The 4,824-nt window shown below is 58.6% G+C and overlaps 1 protein-coding gene across 6 annotated transcripts in view; it reads left to right on the forward strand.

The window, feature by feature from the left end:
• Positions 1 to 4,824, forward strand: part of SEPT9 (septin 9) — a 243,329-nt gene that overhangs the window by 191,556 nt on the left and 46,949 nt on the right. The window contains exon 1 of one of the 6 annotated variants that reach the window (XM_011987614.1): positions 2,002 to 2,257. The exons of 4 other annotated variants lie outside the window; for them this stretch is intronic. The gene's annotated coding sequence lies outside the window, so the exon portion shown is untranslated. Of the gene's footprint in view, positions 1 to 2,001; positions 2,258 to 2,519; positions 2,997 to 4,824 lie in introns of those variants that run through there. One more of the 6 variants, XM_011987549.1, reaches the window with a different exon arrangement.

Raw genomic sequence — 4,824 nt, forward strand, 5'->3', positions numbered from 1 at the left:
AAAAAAAAAAAAGAGATGATCCGAGCTGCACTGTCCAACATGATAGCCGCTGGCTGCACGGGGCCATTGAACACCTGAAATGTGGCAACTCCAAATGGAGAGGTGCCATGTGTGTGAAACGCACTCTGGGTTTCAGAGTCCTAGGAAGGAGGATAGAAAAGAATGTCAAATATCTGTCATTTTTACATTGATTACATGTTGAATTGATAATATTTTGGGCTCTGTTAAGTGAATGATAAAATTAATATCACCTGCTCTTACATTTTTTTAATGATTTTTTTTTTTTAAATACGGAGTCTCACACTGTTGCCCAGGCTGGAGTGCAGTGGCACAATCTCGGCTCACTGAAACCTTTGCCTCCCGGGTTCAAGCGATTCTCCTGCCTCAGCCTCCCGAGTAGCTGGGATTACAGGTGGCCACCACCACGCCTGGCTAATTTTTGTATTTTCGGTAGAGACAGGGTTTCGCCATGTTGGCCAAGCTGCTCTCAAATTCCTGACCTCAGGTGATCCGCCCGCCTCAGCTTCCCAAAGTGCTGGCATTTACAGGCGTGAGCCACTGTGCCTGGCTCGTTCTTACATTTGTTATTGTGGCTGCTGGAAAACGTAAGGTTGCCGTCTGTGGCCCGTGTGCCATTTCTGCTGGAGGGTTGGACCGAGGGGCAGCCGGGAAGGCTTTGGGGCTACTCTGCCTGAGTGCCGAGTGTGTGCTGAGTGGTGGAGAACTTTGAGAGATCCTGAAGGACAGAGGCTCTGTGTGGGGGATGCAGCCCCGGGCCGGAGATGCCCTCTCTGTGCTCTGGAGACCCTCATTTGGTGACAGCAAGAGGAACCACTGCCGGAGGGGCGGCCACCTCAGCAAAGCACCGCGGCTGCTGGCCACCCAGGTCAGGAATCCAGAGGCAGAGGAGGAGAGAAGGCTGGGCTTGGAGGAGAGCAGGGTCATGGGCCCTGAGAAAAGCCTGGAGGGGCCAGAAAGCTGGGGGATAGATTGAGGCCAGAGGCAAAGAGAAGGAGGTTCGGAGAGGAAGGCCAAGGAAGAAAGGTTCTGCCCACGGGGAGGCAGGAGGCTGACGGGGTAGGGGCATGGTGGAAGCTGCATCCCCGAGGCTTGCTGTCGACCCTGACACCTGGCCAGAAAGGAGTTCCTCCCGGCATCCTTTGTCAGTGGTTTCTGGAGCTGCCCTTTAGGGGCCAGTGACGAGGGTGCCGTGGGATGGGCTGCGGGCAGTGGAAAAAACAGGCTCTTCTCACTCCCACTGCTGGGGAGATCAGCTTCTTGGAGGAAGGGGGAGCCGTATTTTCTGAGTGGCCGCACTTCCTGGCCTGGACACGTGTGTCTTGCTGTAATTTTGGCGACTGGTGTTGGTGGTACCCATTTTATGGATGGGGAAGGTCAAATTCCACAGATGTTGAGTGACGGGCCCAGGGCCTTGGATTTCAGTGTTTGACTCAGAACCCACGTCTCTGATCTGCCACCAGCCTCCCTCCCATTCAGATGGGAACAGGGACTCCGGGCCTGCAGTCCCCTCCCAGACACTCCCCCGGCTCTGGCCTGGCGCCCGGAGACCAGTGGCAGCAGCTCCCATTCACTGTGAGGTGGGGAGGGCCGTGGGACCCGGAGGCCTTAGGGGGAAAGTTGGCCATGAGGAGTGGGAAGTGATGGGTTAGATGCCAGTGACTGCTGGCTGGGGAGCCGCTGGACATGGCTGGCCTGTGTGGCCAGTGTGGCGGGTGCCCCGGGGCTTCAGTCACCCCCAGCCACAGGTGGGAGTGTGGGAGGGTGAAAGTGTGTGGAACCCAGTGACCATGAGGTCCTGTAGGGGCTGCCTGAGAGAGCGTAGCTTCCAGAATTCAGCCCCTGGCCCTCAGAAGGTGTCACCAAAGGCTTCTTTCCACTTAAGCGAATCCCTCCCAGCCCCCAGCAAGCCCTCGGAACCAGCCCACTCCCAGGCGCTCTCTCCTAGTGTGGGAGTGGCCACGCCCCTGCTGGGAGTGACTCACTTGGGTTCAGAGGTCGTGGCACTGAGATGGGTCTGGCAGATCCCAGCGTCCAGGCCCAGCCCCTATAGTGTCAGCTCCCTCCTCTGGGGACCCCCTTGCTTGTGCCCCTCTGGGTCCCAGCACATCCCAGGCCTGCAGGGACGGGGAGAGGAAGAGACTGACTCACTGGCCAGGTCCCCCAGGGGCTGGAGAGGCTGGAGAGGCAGGAGCTGGATCGGATCTGAATCCAGAGGCTCTCGGAAGAAGAGCTCAGGGTGAGCTGCACCCCCATCCCCTGCCCCTCCTCTCCTGCTCCTTCTCCCTTCCGTGGTCCCAGCCAGCAAGCACCTGGGGTAGAGGGGACAAACCCAGGTGGCTGTGTTCCAACCCTGCCTGCAGGTCTGAATGGCTGTCTGGGGTGGCTGGCCATGCCCCCTGAGAGCCCAGCTGTGGGGATGTCTGAGCAGGTTGGTGGGGGAGCACCTGGGAAGCAGGGGCATTGGGCAGAGCACAGGGTGAGAGGGCGTCCAGGTCAGGTTCAGGACCTGGTTGGGAGGAGGGGGGTCCTCATGGGCACTGCCTCTGGCAAGCTCAGGGACAAGGGCAGGGACAGTGTGGCTGGAGGTCCCTAGGAGCCTCTTCCCCTCTCTTCCTAGCAGCTCCCCCTCGCTCTTCCCAGGGACCCTGTCACTTTCCTTTAGCGAGTGGCAGCTCCTTGGCGTCCCTCCCGTGCCTCCAAGTTGCTGCTGCACCGGGCCTGCCGCTGGGCTCCCCTATCTCTGCCTGCCCCCTCCTCCTGCTCCCCTCGCCCTGCCCCCTTGGAGCAATTCCCCACCGAGCCTCCCTTCCCAGGCAGTCGAGGTCCCTCCCTACCTCTGCCCCACGCTCTGGGAGGCTCCTTGTTCCGCGGCCACAAAGCCCCTTTGATCCTCTGCTCGGCTCCGAGCCATGTGACCCGGTGGGCGGGCCGCGGCTCTCGGCGCGTCCAGCGCAGCCCGACGTTCCGCTGCTGGGGTGAGTCCTGCTCCTTTGTTCTTCCCAGCCTTGCACCACTGGCTCGGGGGCTCTCAGGTGGCGCGGCCGTGAGGCGGGCCCCGATGGCCATGGTGGCGGGGCCGGGAGCCACGCTGTCCCTGGGCCCCAACCCGAGGCCGGCAGGACCGAGCGGGGTCCCCAGGAGAGGGGTGGCGGGGAGCTCGGTCTCCACGCGGGGACCAGATTTTCAGCCTCAAAATAGAAGAATAGGGCTTTGTGTGGTCACAGCTATCTCTTTGTAAATATTTGGCCAACTAAGCTGAGTGGCTGAGTCTCCTCCTGCCGGGAGCTTCTTGGAACATGTTTCCTTTTCGCAAGGGGTTTCCCTGGCTTCCAGGAGGGCCAGGAAGAAATTCGAATTGGCCACCACTTTCTCTAAAATCACTCCGCTCAAGTTACCACCCCTTTGGGCTCCTGAAGACCGGCTGGCTGGAGGCTAGAGATAGTCTCAACCCTCGAAATGCAGTAACCCAAGCTCCCCGCAGCGCCGGCACTGGGATCCGGGGAACTGCTGCTACAGCCCAGCTCTGGGTTCCTGGATGTGTTGGAGATGTGCAGGGTGTTCCTGGGAGGAGCGGGGAGGGAGGGTGCTGCTGGCGGGGCTGGTCTGCGTGTGCTTTGCTTCTCTACAATGGCATGTGGGGTGTCGCCATGCAGAGTCATGTCAGTGAGCAGGGGCTGAGGGAACTCCCTAATGGACCTGCTTTCAGAGGGGCTTTTCAGGCTGGGAGAACCCCAGAGACTAAAGTCATGCAGCCAACAGAGGGTGGTCCCTGGCATCAAAGCAGGGAGGGGCCAGGAGCTTTGCAGGCAATGCCATCTGCTCCTGAAACGCCTTCCCAGTGACTCTGTGGACTGACTCAGCCTCCAGCCTGCTGCACTTCATCCCTGGCCCCTCTCTCTTTGCTTTTTGACATGAAATCTGCTGTGTTTTGGTCAGAGGTTTGGGGAACAGCTCTCTGCTCATCTGAGATAAGTTTGTAATTCCCAGAGAAAAATGTGCCACCCGGAAGGAGGTTGAGCAGTAGTTTTCTGACAGGTCTGTTCTGGGCTGTGGGGACAGCACCTGCTGGATCAGGACCGAGCTGGAATTTGGTTTGGATCCCACGTGAGAAAACCTGTTAGAAGAGGAGGAAGCAGAAAAAGGCCCCATTCCCTAATAATGGTGTGGGTTTTCCTCCTCCATTCATTGCCACCTTGCCTTGAAACTAACGGGGCCTTGTGTGTTTCCGTGAATGTCATTCTCTTTGGCCAACTCCCCTGGCAGCCCCAGGAGCTCCTTTGCAGGAAAAGTAAGAAGGTGTTTGCTGAGCATCTAGCATACGAGTCCTCGTTGGAAAGGTGGGATTCTTGCTTCTCCTTGGGTCTCTTTTAGGCTGAGATGTGGCCAAGGAAGGCCTGTGGTATGGCTCGCCTTTTTTAATACCTGTCTCTGGAGACCTGAGTTGCCACGGACCCCCGGCTTGCCCCTCCTGTCCTCTGGTCATTTCTGTGTCGGGGTGTCTGAGAAACTATTGCATCGGCCGCTTTGTGTATGTTCCCACCAGCCCCCGCCCCTGTAGGCTGTCATTGTGATGGGGCCAATTCAGCTGCGGTGGGGAGGACCCACTGTGCGCGCATGGGGGATGGCATGGGGCATTCTGGGATGAGAAAATGTGACTTCTGCCCTGAGAGCCCTGTTTTTAATGGAAGGCAGGGGCATAGTTGCAGGCGGAAGCCATCGAACACTGGTCAGACCAGCATTCCATGTCAAAAATGGCCTTGTCAGCCAGGCGCGGTGGCTCATGCCTGTAATCCCAACACTTCA

This window comes from Mandrillus leucophaeus, unplaced genomic scaffold (assembly GCF_000951045.1).
Source record: "Mandrillus leucophaeus isolate KB7577 unplaced genomic scaffold, Mleu.le_1.0 Scaffold1, whole genome shotgun sequence".
Taxonomy (NCBI): Eukaryota; Metazoa; Chordata; class Mammalia; order Primates; family Cercopithecidae; genus Mandrillus; species Mandrillus leucophaeus.